This window comes from Xyrauchen texanus, chromosome 9 (genome assembly GCF_025860055.1).
Source record: "Xyrauchen texanus isolate HMW12.3.18 chromosome 9, RBS_HiC_50CHRs, whole genome shotgun sequence".
Taxonomy (NCBI): Eukaryota; Metazoa; Chordata; class Actinopteri; order Cypriniformes; family Catostomidae; genus Xyrauchen; species Xyrauchen texanus.
Genome location: NC_068284.1, coordinates 47634762 through 47651079, shown reverse-complemented (window position 1 = coordinate 47651079; position 16318 = coordinate 47634762). Strand labels below are relative to the sequence as shown.

Here is a 16318-nt window from a genome sequence, read left to right as displayed (position 1 = left end):
TTTCATACTAAATTGTTTTAGATCTTCTACAGAGATGTCACATAAAACAAAGGCAACTTAATTCATCACAATACAGTTTGTTTGGGGGTTGTTTTTTTAAGCAAAAACGTTATCCAACACCTATGTCAGCCATGTGAAAAACCGACTGCACCCTTAAATTAATAGCTGGTTGTGCCACCTTTAGCAGCAACAACTGCATCAAACACATCTGATAACTGGAGATCAGACTTTCGCAATGCTGTGGGGGAAATTTGTCCCATTCTTCCTCACAGAACTGCTTTAGTTCAGCCACACTGGAGAGTTTTCAAGCATGAACTGCCTGTTTAAAGTCCTGCCACATCATCTCAATCGGGTTCAAGTCAGGACTTTGACTAGGCTGCCCCAAAACTTTAATTTAGCTTCTTTTGAGTCATTCAGAGGTGGACAACCACCACCATGCTTGACCGTAGGTATGATCATCTTTTTGTGGGGTTCTGTGTTTGATTTACGGCAGATGTAACGGGACACCCGTCTTCCAAAAAGTTCCACTTTCGACTCATCAGTCCACAGAACATTCTCCCAAAAGTTGAGGATCATCAAGGTGTGTTTTGGCTAAATTCAGACAAGCCTTAATGTTATTCTGGGCTTGCAGTGTTTTTCGCCTCGCCACTCTGCCATGGATGGCATTATTGCCCGGTGCCTTTCTGATAGTGGAGTCATGAACGGTGAGCTTTAGTGATGCGAGAGAGAGGCCTGCAGTTCCTTGGATGCTGCCCTTGGCTTTTTTGTGACTTCCTGGATGAGTCATCGCTGTGCTCCTTGAGGAACTTTGGAAGGTCGGCCACTTCTGGGATGGTTCACTACTGTGCCAAGTTTTCTCCATTTGGAGATAATGGCCCTCACTGTGGTTCTTTGGTGTCCCAGAGCCTTTGAAATAGCTTTGTAGCCCTTCCCAGGCTGATGCATTTTAGCCAACTTCCAAATAAAAAGTTGTATTAAGGTGGTTTGATTGAACAGGGCTGTCAGTAATCAGGTCTGGGTGTGTTTAGTCCAACTGAACCCCGTTATTAATGCAGTTTCATAGATATGGGGATTTAATAACTAAGGGGGCAAATACTTTTTCCACACAGGCCCAGTTGGTTTTTGATGACGTTTTTGCTTCAATAAATAACATTTATCATTTAAAAACTGAATTTTGTGTTTACTCAAGTTGCCTTTGTTTTTATGTTAGATTTGAATATGAGATACACAAAACTTGAGTTTTTGTGAATGGAAGTCAATGGGGTTCATAGTTTAGTGTGATTGCACAATTAGATTTTAAAATTTCCATTTGGATTCAGGCTATGATTGGTTATCGCTGGACCAAGAAAAGATATTGATTCACTGTAATATCCTACTTTTGTAATAATGGATTTTCCTCCCAAATGCTTTTTCTGCACTATATAAGTGTGTATATTCATCTAATGAGCTTTCAATCTTCTCATGCCACCATTTGATCATGTGATGCTGCTGTACTCTGAAACACTTGCACCACAAACTTGAATCTCTGATATAAATGTTTGTTTTGTTCAGAGCGTAATCTGAACCCTAAGGCCGCGTGTCTGAAGAGAAGAGAGGAGGAGAAGGTCACAGGAGATCCTCAGATGTTGTCCGGTCTGGGTGGAGATGGACATGGCCATATGTAATGCTCAGGTTAGTTATGGCAAAGATACTTGGTCTCCTTTTAAATGTATGATTTCACTTTACAGCTCTTGGAATCTGATAACAACAATAGAATTGACAGGTCATTGAAAAGCAATGCTCTCCTGAGGTGGAAAACAGATTGAGCTTGTAGTCCACTCAGAGGCCGAGATAAAGAAACAATGGGGGTGTTGCATGAACTAAAAAATAGACAATGTCTATGCATGAGGAAATCTGTGAGGGCTAAAATGCATTAGAGCACCACCTTCATTTCAGATCTGCATTTTGTGACGTAAGGTGATAGAAAGTACTTGCTGCTGTCTAGTAGAATTAAATAAGATGTTTTGGAGGGACCTGGCGTGGACCGAACCAGAATTACATGCTAACAAGTTTAATTTTTTTTTATAATATTCATCATGAGCTTGTAAACATATACAATATATTTTTTTATGAATAATTGGGGTATTTTAAATATTGGGGGGGACATTTTTTTTTTTTTTAATTGGCAATTAGTCCACAGTATGTATAAATGGTAAGTTTTAATATTTGAGTTCAAAAAATGGCATTCAGCAGCCCAAAAACATCCCAGAGTTGAAGAGGATTTTTTTATTATTTAAGGATATTATTATTATTATTATTATTATTAGACTTGGGTAAAAATATAGATTTTTTTCAGATTATTTTCAGTCTTCATTTGAATGATCCCATATTGATTCTTAAAAATCCCAATATGCGCATAACTGATTACAGGGATGGTAAATCGCTCGCAAATGAGACCAAATTTTGCGCTATGCATCTAAAAGTGTCTGTGATTCTCCACTGGCTGGTATATGTTCAGATTTCACTCATCAGTGATTGAGTAGTTTAGTGGAGACGTTCAGCATCCTTGTCACTGCGTATTGAGAGTAAAGGTTTGGTTGGACTCGTTCCGTGTGTCCAAAAATGAGAAAATATGCTAAAGTAACATTTGTAAACTAAAAGTAATCTTTTTAAAGTAATATATTTGTATTTTTACCTAGTTTGAATTACCTAGAGAATTTCTTTAATATGTAACCAAAATGAACATTATAGCTGAAATATACCCAAATGAATCGGCATTGAATCTAATCAAAATCCTAATCGAATAAAGAGCTTGTGTATCTGAAGTAAATCAGGACATCTGTCTATATTGTTACCTTATATAATGAAACAGAAATATATTACAACTGTATAGTAAAATGTAATATTCATTGTAGTAGTACTAGTGATAATAATAATAATAATAAATATAGATGTAAGCAGCAATTATGGGGTCAAGCACAGAAATAACCACAACACAAAGATCACATATGACATGAAGAGAAAACACACACTCCACGTCACCTTAGGATGGATTTGCACCTATTCAACAAGTCACTGCAGTCCACTGGACCACAAAGCCACAACATTGACAGTCAACATAGGAACATACCAAGCACATGCCAATCATCATAGTCACCATAATCAACTTCGTATTCATGTAACTTTACATCAGAATAAAGCTTTTATTGGAGAAAATCCCAGCCACTATTTAGTAAGCAAAATGCAAAGAATTTCGAAAACAGACATTTTAACGGCATGATTTGTTGAGGTGGAGATTTTAACTCATGACCTTTTGAACTACAGTCCAGTGCATTAACACACTGTGCCAGTGTGGTTAGAATCAGGACACAAGTCTGGATTATTTAGTTTATTAGATTATTGTTCAGGACAGTATGGCTGACATGAGACATTAGTGTAGTTGAAATCCGCTTGACCCAAGAATCCACATACACCAACCCCATGATTTTAGGACAAACGGTTCAAAAGTTACAGGCAAGAATAGCAATTTTGATCATACTGTCTCGAAACTTGGCATGTATCCACAGACCATGGTCCTGATTAAGCATACCAAGTTTAGTTTTGGTAGAACAAACCGTTGCCGAGATACAGCCTCACATCCAGTTTTACATCAGCCTTGTTAAGTTGGCATTGCCGTAACTTTTAAACAAAGGAGAAAATCTAAATTCTTTACTATAATTTCTGTGCGGCTCGGTCTGGAGATTGATTTGAGCCATTGTTTGGACAAACCGGACAAAGTTTGGAGGACGTGAAACTTTTCAACTGTAAACATCATTGTCCAAGATGGCGGCTACTGTAATGGGCGGAGTTATAATGTGGGGGTTCATTTGAAATATTAAGAGGAGCGTAATCAGACAAAAAATTATTTTATTTCTATGACAAAATGGTTCAAAAGATACACGCAAAATAATTGTATATTTGGACTGGTGGTGGCGCTATTGAGTTTATCCTAGAGGTCCCAAATTTGCTATGGGGACTATTCGTACTCGCCCCTATCAGTGTGCCAAATTTCATCATTTTCCTACAAACGGTTCTATGAACTGCCATAGACTCCCATTGGGAGGAAGAATAATAATAATACTACTAACGGATACAATAGGGGCTACACACCTTCGTTGCTTGGCCCCTAATTAAGCAATTTACCACAAACAAGAGTGCTGTTGTACTTAATACAATTTTGTTAAAATGCATTGGTATTTTAACCCATTTTAAAAAAGGGAAAAAATTATAAAACAGATTTTAATAAGGCCCTACTTAAAAACACTTAAGCAATGCATTCTTCATTGAGAAAACATGCATTTTATTTTATTATTTACATTGAAATGTAACTTTTTAAATAGGCTAAAGGAGATTGAATGTTATTCTTTGAATCCTCTTAAGGTATACGGCCATTGGTTTATATTGTTGTATCTTTCCTCCGCAGATCCTGACATGGAAAGGAAGCTCTCTGTCGACGTGGCCTTAACTTCCTGTTATTGTTCCAGCACACACAGACACACACATTCTTGATTTATATATTATAAACAGATGTGTTGGAAGACTCTCAAATATACATACTTAGTACACTTCCTGAGCTGCTTATGCAGTTCTAAACCCAGTATGTACACACACACACACACACACACACACACACATCATGGACCATTGGTGGATATCACACATGAGAAACAGCATTTAAAGGGCCTGGAACGCCCTGCTGTTGTGATTATGAATTACTGTGTGCTGTTATATAGCACATGCACGCCTAAACATGAGCTTTTGTATTAAACACAAGGTCAGGCTCCACTGAGGGAACATCAAACTTTTTTTGTTGTTGTAATTCATATATTCTTTTGTAGTTTTGTGTTTTAAGACTAGAAACGAGATAAATGGTGTCGCCGTTCACTTTTGAAACGCATCGTTTGTGGTTTTGCTTCGGGACTGTCACTAACGGGTGAATCTCACAAGACCTCATGAAAAAAATACAAAACATTTGTTGCATAAAGTAAATGAGTACATTTTTAGGACTATTCAGATTGTATGCATTGTGACGATACCAAATTCTCATTACTGTAATGTTTGGGGGGAAAAGATACGTTTATTTAAATTGAGAAGGGTTTATAAATCGTGGTAATATTTGCTGCACTTCCTTTCGGCTGATTTGAGAAAAAATAAGTCATTGCATTTCAGTATTTGTATTTTTACTGTAAAATGAAGTATAAATTACTGTAATCTGATTGATATCTCTGTTACAGTAATGAGAATTTATGGTGAAAAATAATGTTAATGATGTAAAATCTTAATGGTCCTAAAAACAAATCTCCATGCAATAGAATTTGCGTTAAAAAAATACATATATACATATACACACACACACACATACATATACACATGTACACACATTCATGTACACAAAATACATACATGTACATACAAACACACATACGTACATACACACACACACATGTACACAAAATACATGTACATACATATATATATATATATACACATACAAACACTTTTTACAGTACATATGTATGTGTATATGTATATACTTTATTTTTTTTTGCATAAAGAGTGAAGTTTCAATAATGAGAATTTATGAGGGGAAATGATGTTAAATTAATGTTGCCAAATTTAAATGGTCCAAAATGTCCTTTATGCAAAAAAATTTAAATAATAAAATGTCTTTAAAATAAAAAAATACTTTTTGTAAAAAAATAAAAAGTGTGTGTGTGTATATATATATATATATATATATATATATATATATATATATATATATATATATATATATACACACACACACATATATATATATATATACGCACAGTGTGTGTGTATATATATATATATATATATAAGTAATCTGGCCTTTTTATTTTTGCATAAATAGTGAAGTTTCAATAATGAGAATTAATGAGGGGAAATAATGTTAAATTAATGTTGCAAAATCTTTAATGGTCCTAAAATAATCTACTTCATGCAACAACAAAAATATATATATATATCTGCATTTTTTTAAATAACCTGTACTTTTTGGGGGGTGAGATTCACCATAATATCTGCCATCTCGCCGAAGCACCAGATCTCGTTTCTCTCTCTGTTTCCTTAAGTGGATTTCTTAAGTATTGGAAAACGCTGGATCCCTGGAAATGTATTTCTAGATTTCAATTCACTTTTTTTTTTTTTTCTCGTCACGAACAGAACCACATTTCTCAACCACAGAAAACCACTTAATCTGTCAGAAACGTCTCTCTATCCACATGCTGTGACTGAATCTGAGCATTTCAGCCATGTGTTAGCACACGTGTTTCTCCAGTCGATGTATGAATCTGGACGTAATGTAAGCTGGACTTTGATTTCTCTCGTGCAGGTTGTGACACATCTGCTCGCACACGATACAAACTGAGTCGGACTGTTTAAATAGTTAACGAATATGCGTCGTCGTTCGAATGATTGCAATGAACTGCTAAAACTGTCAGGGGTGTTTGTGCATTTTATCAACTTTAAAATGAAGCGCGCTCATCCGATGTGCTGCCACTTGTCAATATTTCTACAAAAAAGTAGAGAAAATTGGTTTTGCAGAGGGTCCGTACAAGACGACCCTTGAGTTGTAAAACTTTTTCTTTTTAACTTGTTTTTCTTTTTATATATATATATATAAAGATCTGTTTAATGTTTGTGTGTTTACTTATTTGTTTTTGTTATTATCTATGTTGATTTTAAATGTTAGATACATGGCAAAATTTAGTGCAGAAGTATGCCAGGAACAAATTATGTTTCATAATTTTGTTGCGATTTATTTTATTTTTTTCATTACGTTTTATAACAGGAGTGCATGGAATGATAATTAGTCTTTTCATTTTGTTTGTTTTCATTGTTTAAGACATTAGAGAGGCCAATTTTGCGTTCTCACACAGATATTCCTTATTGTTCGTAAGGTAAATAATCACTGTGGAAAATACTTTTGCTTTTGTGTGTCCATACCTGCCCCGAATCTTAAGACCAACTATAGTGGTTTCATTCGTGGACGTCATGTTTGTGTTCCAGAATGAAAGGAAAATATACTGAGTTTATCTCTAGAGATCTTTTTGTTTTTCTTCATTAGTACTAACATCATCTTGAACAGCTAAAAGATGATTTATATGAATTAATCTTGTTTATGTATTGCAAAAATGTAAACTCTTCGAGGAGAGAGAGTGGCCTTCTGCATTCTCCAGACTTCCATGCGTTGTGGAGTCGCTCACGGGAATGATAATGTATCAGTGCCTGCATCTTTTTGTTCAGTTTTATCCTGTAGTCAGTCAGGTTTTTATTGGAACGTCACGTCTTGTGGCTTCATTTGAGAATATTTTATAAATTCACGAGAAGAGGGACATGAGAATTTCACATGTATGTAAAGTGAATTCTTGCTCTGAGCAAATAAAGTACTTTCTTTGTAAAAAGTGATCTGTTTGTGCTCACTTGCACACACACACACACACACACACACTCTCGTCGTCACGAGTATTTGCTTTTTTTTATTATGCAACAACACTGATGCAAACATGCAGATCATAACAATTGTATAAATGGACATATATCTGGGGATATGTGGATGTTAAGGGAAGACCTATAATAAGAAAACTGATTAATACACAAACACTCACACACACTCTCAAAACACACCCTTACATACACACACACACTTTCACAAACACATGCTACACTCTCACAAACACACTCACTTTCACAACTCACAAACACACACACTTTGTGTTTGTGAGTGAGCATGTGTTTGTGTTTGTGTGTGTTCACGGCATTAAACAGTTTTTCTTCTGTATTAGTTTATTAAAGTAGTTTGTTGTTCTGTCAGACAACATAAAGCATCAGCAACAGACACTGTCCACAACACCTCAAATAAACCTCTGGACTATGAATAATAACGGGAACATTGATTACACTCGATCGTGACAAAATTTGATATATATTGTTGAATGCGGTGAATGTGTACTGTTACGTTTAAAATTAAGAATTAAGGAAACTAAAAGGTTTAATAGTGTTAAAGTTAGCTAGCGTTGCCGAGCCACAGCACTATTGAACACGATTAAATCAATAATACAGATTCATTTTGGGAACAGAAACTTCGGAATACAAGTAAGCAATAAATTTACCTCAGGAGGGGTCAATGCCAAAATAACAAACAAAAGAAGTCTACTTGTGTTACTCGACTACTTAATCTAAATACAAAATGCAAATAAAAGACAATAAAATAAAAAAATAGGTGACGTTCTGGAACACCCCCACACAAATCCACAGTTGTAAACAAATCTTTATCCCCAAAACGATGCACTCTAGATAAGGCATCGGCCACCATATTTTCAGAGCCCTTTTGATATAGCCTATCTAGATTGTACTCTTGAATTATTAATGACCAGCATATTGACTGTTGGTTGGTGTTATACATCCTGGACACAAATATAAGAGGGTTGTGTCGGTGTATACAATTACAGGAGTGCTAGCTGCTACCACCCCCTCAAAGTGTTGTAGAGCTAGCATTAATGCTAACGCCTCATTCTCGATGGTACTGTTGTGAAGCTAAAACTTTGAACGTGTATTTGAGTGGTAGCAGGGCTGGACTGGTAAACTGGCATACCGGGCATTTTCCCGGTGGGCCGACACACTTTGGGGCCGATCAGGGGCTGGACTGGCCAACGGGAGAACCGAGCGTGCCTGTCGTTCGGCCGCGGAGCGGGCCGCGCTAAGCAAAAGTGAGCCGCAGCGTTATACAGAACGGACCACAAAACTGTGCTGCGATATGCAGAAAAGGACAGTGAATAAACAATATTTGGCTCCCAGTAGTTGGGCCAGTTATCATGTAAAATCCCGGGCCGATTTCTCTTCCCAGTCCAGCCCTGAGTAGTTGGATACGGGATGTTCCACACCTCCAGCATCCTCTTGCATCAGCACCACTCCTGCCCCATAGCACTCCCATCTACTTGTAACTTAAAAGGTAGATCAAAACTTGGTGCGGAGAGAACAGGGGCATTACAAAGAATGTCTTTGGCAGCTACAAATGCATGTTCACACTCTGGAGTCCAAACAAAACTTTTGGAAGCACAAAGTTACTACAAAACCCTCTGAATTACATTTACATTTACATTTATGCATTTGGCAGATGCTTTTATCCAAAGTGACTTACAGTGCACTTATTACAGGGACAATCCCCCCGGAACATCCCGGAGTTAAGTGCCTTACTCAAGGACACAATGGTGGTGGCTGTGGGGATCGAACCAGCAACCTTCTGATGACCAGTTATGTGCTTCCCACTACGCCACCATCACTCCATATTAACCTGTCATTCACAATTCAATTGGCCTTCAATAGAAGCAATACTTTAAATTATGTGGACGATTTAAGACGCAACTTTTCAAAGTTTTCTCGCCGTCAGCACGCATAAACATTACAAATAATGCCATCTTTAATTAATCGCTTTAAAATCACCTCAGCGAAAATGTACAAATGTATATCCTTCATCCCTAATTCAACACATACTGTATCATATCAAGAAAAAGCATTAGGGTTAATGAAACTATTCTTACCTGCTCATCTGAAATGCCTAACCCTGAAAAACACATCTGATCATTTCTATGGACGCCTTTAACATCTCCGCTGACTCCTCGTAACACTCATGTGATGTATTTCATGTTTTCTACATTTATATGATAGTTTTATGTGGGTAACAGACCTACAGACTGAAATTACACATGTTGTCAGCCACTGACTGTCTTGTGAGTTTTATTCCAGCAGGGGGCGCTTGACGCTCTAACACCGAATCCTCCTTACATCAGAACGTTTTATATACATTTGGAGATATTTTACACAGGAAAATTATTTTTTATAAAAACTGATATTTGCAAGGAGTCATGCATTAGCAGTATCTATAAGGGCATTTTTAAAAATCCTCATCTCATCCAGTTCATGCATCGTGGCCAGCGCTGAGAAAAGTAACACATCGTTTAGTTGGGCAATATCAACTCGTAGAACGGAGGGGGTGTTTTTGTTTTTGTTTCAATGTGACAGACTCACAGCCACACAATTGCAAGGTATCTCATACGAAATTATTTTCAGCGTTGATAAAAATATATAAACAAGGACAGATCACCCCTTCACAGCATTAGTGGGACGTGTGCCCCCTGTCTCCCCCAATTCTATGCCTGCGTAAATGTATATATATAATTTCTTCATATTCTCAAACACTTCTTTACCACTGTTTTGCATCAACTGAAAATACATTACTTTGGTATGGTTAAGTTGTTTACTGAGGATTATATATATATATATATATATATATATATATATATATATATATATATATATATATATATATATATATATATATATACACACACACTTTTTAAAGACATTTTTTACTTTAAACCCCTAAAAAAACTATCAAAATAATTGTAAACTCAGAAACTGAAAGCGTGTTCATCATAGTAGAAATATTAGTGGTATTGTTTTGTGTGAATTGCATTTTTATTTTATATATATATATATGTAATATGTGCACTGAAGTCTTAAAAGTACAACAACATTGTTATATTACATCTTCCGTGATCTATTTTTTAATGATACATTTAAAAAGCGTAGCGCCTCGATTTTAACTGTATTATCTGCGTTCATTGTTTATAAATGTTCAGTCTCAGAGCGCGACCTGCTGGATGCCAAACGCCATTTGTTCAGTGTATGTAAGGTTAGAGACGGTTTAGCAGAGGCGGGGTCACTTCTTTTAAAATGAATGGGAGAAATTCTTGGGTTTCAGTCACGTGATTATGATGACGCGCGAAGGCGGAGCGATTTCAGATGGAGGGCAGGAAGTAAACATGGAGAATACGTCTATGGAGGAAACCGTTGCGGAGAGTCCGTATTGTACGAATTTAGAACCAGTTTCAAGAAATAGATACAAGGAGTTAGTAAACGCATATGTTGGACGTGACCCGTTCCTCATGAAGATGAGTGAGTTTTCGGTCGAACTTGAAGATTTGCCGACAGTGGAGGCTGTTGACATCACCAACTATCTGGTCCTTCAGACATCTTACTACACCAGACAGCAAATGAAGGCATATAAAAGTCTGGAGGCGAACAACTTTTTTGTCAGCGGGTGGGTCCACAACCTCGGTACCAAACGGCTTCACATTGTAGACGCTGAGTACTGTGATTTTGTTGTGTGGAACCACAATGACATTTTTGTTGAAAGGATTTTGCCCGATCTTGAACTTTGGGATGATGTTATCCCTAAAGTTGAGTGCTTTTTTAGAAACGGTATACTTCCAGAAATACTGGGACAGCAAGTTACAAACTCACATGTGTAATGTAATGAAAGGATCCAGGCACTCTTGAAAGTGGGCTGTGTGATATTGCTGTTATATCAATACGGTTGTATGAGACAAGATTACATTTTGACTATTGTTATGAGTGTGGTCTTTGGGGAGTTCTGGCTGTTGTATAATTTAAATGAAACGATTAAATGCCATTGAGAAGACAGAATTATACATGGTGGTTTATTTACAAGATTAGATTTTTCAACAATTGTTATAATAACAAGAACATGGTGTGCAATAACAGATTAGAATCCATTTCATTACATATAATACATATAGCCAGGATAAAAGTATTACACTTGTTGAAAACATATTAACAGACTGATATGTGTCGGGCTTAGTTAAAAATCACAGGTTACAACCGCTGCAAGAAAGGTGTCGACAATCTAGACAAGGTATGTGCCATTACACATTTGTTACTACATGCATCCTATTCCTGTTAATTTTGACTTGAATTCATGTGCTTGTTAGAGATAAATTTAGAAGATACTGTTTGTGTTTTGACAATGTTTGCATGATTATTCTCATTGTTATGTGCAGCTTCAAAAATACTAAAAAATAACAAGGTGAGTTCTCACACACTCTCTCTCTCTCTCTCTCACACACACACACACACACACACACACTTTAATATGCTATTATACTCCATATAACTCCATGTAAAAGCCAGAAACTAAGCCTTTTTTTTGCATAGGCCTATCTAAAGGGTTAATGGTGCCACGTGGTTATCAACAGTAAAAATTACAAATTTTACCTCTTCCCAACAGGGAAAACCACAAACAATCAAAAATGCATGACTATATGGTGTCATGGCTTTGCAATCAAAAAATGTGGTTATAATGGAAGTCAATGGGGCAAAAACAGCCACGAACAGTAAATGAGGGAGAAAAAGTTAAAATCTGATGCTGCACAAAAACTAACAATGCATCGAAACCAATGTTGTTTCTAATCTTTGACATGTCCAAGACTGTGATAAAAGGTAAAAAAAAATCCAGTCCACAATCACATTTTATATTGAAAATACGTCATTTTGTATTTTTTTCCCCCAAATCAGTGACATCATTTATGAATTTGGCAATTAAAGAGTTAAAATCCTGAATTTTTTTTAAACATTTAGTAGTTTTGAACAGGACTGAGGTTGATTAATAGATTTTTGCAAAAAAAAAATTAAAAAATATTTATCTGATAAATTTTTACAGCAGTTTAAAGTAGTGGCTGTTTTCAGCCATGAACATAACCAAAGGGTAGTGAATTTGCCCACAGTCTACTGTTGAGTTTTTGAAAATTTTCAAAGCATTTTCCTAAAATATGTGTGAAAATAAGATTTGTCACCAAAAATCATTCCATTAGCTGAAACACAGAGAAAGTTATGGCCAAAAAACGACTCAAAAAAACACCCTAGTGGCTGAAAACAGCCCGAACAGCACACAAGGGTTAACAGACTGATATGTGTCGGGGCTCAGGTACTACTACTCCATGTCCTCTTACTTATCATCATCATCAGAGCCAAGAAGCAGGGATCAGGTATTGGACACTACATGTGTGAGGGCTCAGGTATTGGACTGACTGATTATTATCCCTATCTCTCCCTCCTCCTTACTCCAATGGGACAATAGACTCCGAAATATTAGACAAGACGCAGCAAATAACCCCAATCTTGTCAATCAATGCTAGTGCCTCACCTTGTTTTGTTGCCATGTGCTCTATGGGCATAGCCCTGCTTTGCAGAATCTGATATTTTCTTCTGACTAAACCGATAACTCTCTCAACATGAATACGCAAATTCGCTATTTTTCTTGTGTCTGCCACCTCATACGCTGACAGCTGTTTTCTCCCCTTGGTAAATGCAGGTATCTGTAGTGAAGCACAGTAAAATCCCACACTATCACCAATATTGAACCCACGGTCTGCTAGGACAATATCTCCAGGTAACAGGTATTTTAGGCGGCCACTCTCTATTGTGATCTGTTTATCGCTGACTCTCCCTCCCCAGGCACAAGATATGTAAATGACATGGGGTGTTTTGTCTCAGAACATCCTCCATCTTCTCAATGTCATCCATTGTTAGCTCAGTCTGGCATCCGGCATCTACATAGCCTGCAACATATCAGTGGGGAGCATAAGTAGTTAATTCATGAACATGAATTATGTGAATTGTTGTGAAGTAATCTTTTTTTACAAACATACAAGTTTTCTGGTCAACATTTGTAACAATTAATAATTATTAATAACAATGAATAATAATGCCGGTTACACATCTTAGTACAATAATTTACCTTTATCATTTAATGTCCCATTCCCACTGATCCCCTCTGATTGTGGGTTGTTGTCAGCTGGCTGCTTCGGTTCTGAGCTTTCGGCTGTCTGCGTCAGATCCGGGCTCTCATCTGTCTGTTGGAGATCCAACATAGCATCTGCACATTCCGACCGTCTTTGTTGGTCTTCCTTGATCTTCATCCTTTGCTCTCGTTTAAGAGACGCCTCTGATTTGGGCTTAGGTTTTTGGTAACCTAGGTTGACCGTCGGAGCCCAATCTACCGACTCAACGTCACCCAAAGCGCTAGGGCAACCTAAAAAGCCCCAATGAAGTCCATATTAGACTACAGGTAACTTAATAAGCATTACTAAGTAAATGAGCATTTAATGACAACCTAATGCTATATAAACACAGACACAAAAAACACGTTGGCTAGCTAACATACCTCAGACGAAGTGGTCGCTGCAGTCACGGGCATTAACAGACTCTGCTCCTCCCGACCGCAGACGTACGTTAAAAATCCACTTTTTACGGCGTTGTTCTGTGAGCTTTTTACATTTCTCACCTTTATGAGTGACAATCTTCGGTACTCTATAAAAACCCTTTCCCTTTTCTCGATTAGAACGATTGGAGCAGCTGTAAACTACACAAAACATTGGCATTTTGCCAGACGGCAGATCCTCAGCTATTTCAGTTCCTGCCCTCCATCTGAATTGCGCGCTCTCGCGATGCAGCAGCGTGACGTCACGTGAAACCAACCTATTGGAACACTCAACGGATGTTGAAAGGAAGTCCCGCCTTAAAGAGCCAATCAACTTTTAGATACAGCCATCACCTGTCAATCATCTCGAGAACGCGCATCTGCATTATCTATACAAGCAGGGAGGTAAAGAAGAACAGTTTAAGGTTCCACTATCAAATTTTACCGCTGATTTGAAATAGGTTCTTTGATCATAATCTTGACCAACTGTTTTGGAGTTTTCGGTCTTCCCCCATTCAAGTAGATAGGAGCTGCACTTGTATGCCGATTGTTTACATAGAAAAATAGCTGCCCGAGAGCGTTCCAAAGATGTCGCCGAGTGGACTGACCTGCTTAAGGGTTGACTGTTGCTCTTTTGTTCTCTTCACATTTATCTTCTATTTATTTATTTGTTTATTTTTACCTGTGTCTCTAGAGATTTTTTTTTATTCTTACATGGATTATTTTAACGTCTGTTTTAACCCTTGTGCGAACTTTGGTACATTTTTGTCTTTTTAATTTTTTTTTTCGATCATTTTGGCTGTGCTAATGCCAACATAGGTGTTTATATAGGTGTTCATTTTGATATTTAAACCTCAGTTCCTATAATACATCTATAATACACAGTGTACACAAAATAATTACACTCAGAACCTTCAGGACAAAAATATCTGCAGATTCAATTGTGTGAGTGTGTTGGTATGATATCAGAGTGTGTTTTGTGTGTGTGTGTGTATTGAGAAGTGTGTGTGCACAAACAACATTGTCATTATGTAAACAATACTGCATTTAAAGGGTTAAAATCCTGAAATGAATGAATATTTGGTAGTCATGATCAGTGCTGATGTTGGTTAAAAAATCGAAGTATAATATATTATACTATTATATAAATAATATTTATATATAAATGTATTTATTTTTTTTGACATGGACAAAAATGTCCTCTGAGTAAATAAAAAAAAAATTGACGCACAAGGGTTAAAGAAAAAAAAATATTTTAGCCTTAATTTCACCATATATTTTATTTGCCAAACGAACTTTTAAATCGAGTGCATTTAATTGACGGACCTGATGACGTTACATCCGCTGTTTCCTGTCAGTTTCCTGCAGCGCTCGTCTCATCTGATCATGTTGGGCAAAATAATCGGACAGAAATACGCGTCAGTCGCAAAAGCTTGGTAAGATCATGGTTAGATCATGGTAAAATCATTGTTAAACGCTGTACGTCGAGCTGCCGGCAGTGTTTTATTGTAATTATCGTCATCTGTTGGTTTTTATTAATAGTGTTGTCCTTGTCCTGACCTGAATAGCCTGCTAAGCTAACGAACGCAACAAACGATTATGAACGTTATATTTGTGTTTAATTGTCTGGTTTTATTATGAGTGTTTCTGTTAAAAAACTCCTTGTTATAGTTGTGTTGTAGGCATGTTTTAACATGTTTTAAGAGCTTAATTGACTTGATTTGCGAAATGTTTTTCTCTCAACATGGCCAAAACATTAGACAAGGCAAGTAAATAAAGCACATCCCACACACACACACACACACACACACACACACACACAATGGTGTATGAAAATAATAAGTAACTTTTTATTATCCTTAAAACTCGGATGTGCCCGCAAGGAAACAATAATCATCTGTATAGTAATAACTACAGTCTTGACCAACACACAATTGGTGTTGTTTGAAAGCTTAGAAGCTCTACTTTATAACGCATCTGACATTATGACCAAAATTGAACAAGTGCTTTGAAATCTGCACATAAATCTGAAGTGTTACATTTTGGTAAAATGCACAATAAATATGACTGCAATCAGAAAAACATCAAACTCATAAAATAGACCAGTCAATTTGTTTTTCTCTCAGACAAACACATAGCGAGTAACAGCTAAATATATGTCTTTCACAATTATGTTGGTGTTGCTTATATGCTGCGTTTACGATTATAACGTCCCGA

At 36.7% G+C, this 16318-nt stretch overlaps 1 long non-coding RNA gene and 1 pseudogene across 1 annotated transcript; one reads left to right on the top strand and one right to left on the bottom strand.

Annotated features, from left to right (window-relative positions):
* LOC127649141 (transcription factor E2-alpha-like) overlaps nt 1-5730 on the top strand; it is a 54607-nt pseudogene extending 48877 nt beyond the window's left edge.
* Nucleotides 5731-12501: 6771 nt separating this feature from the next.
* LOC127649144 (uncharacterized) lies at nt 12502-14314 on the bottom strand. Its single transcript, XR_007971262.1, has 3 exons — nt 14066-14314; nt 13640-13933; nt 12502-13460 (listed from the first exon to the last, which is right to left on the bottom strand). It is a non-coding gene; the product is annotated as an uncharacterized LOC127649144 (long non-coding RNA).
* Nucleotides 14315-16318: the final 2004 nt, after the last annotated feature.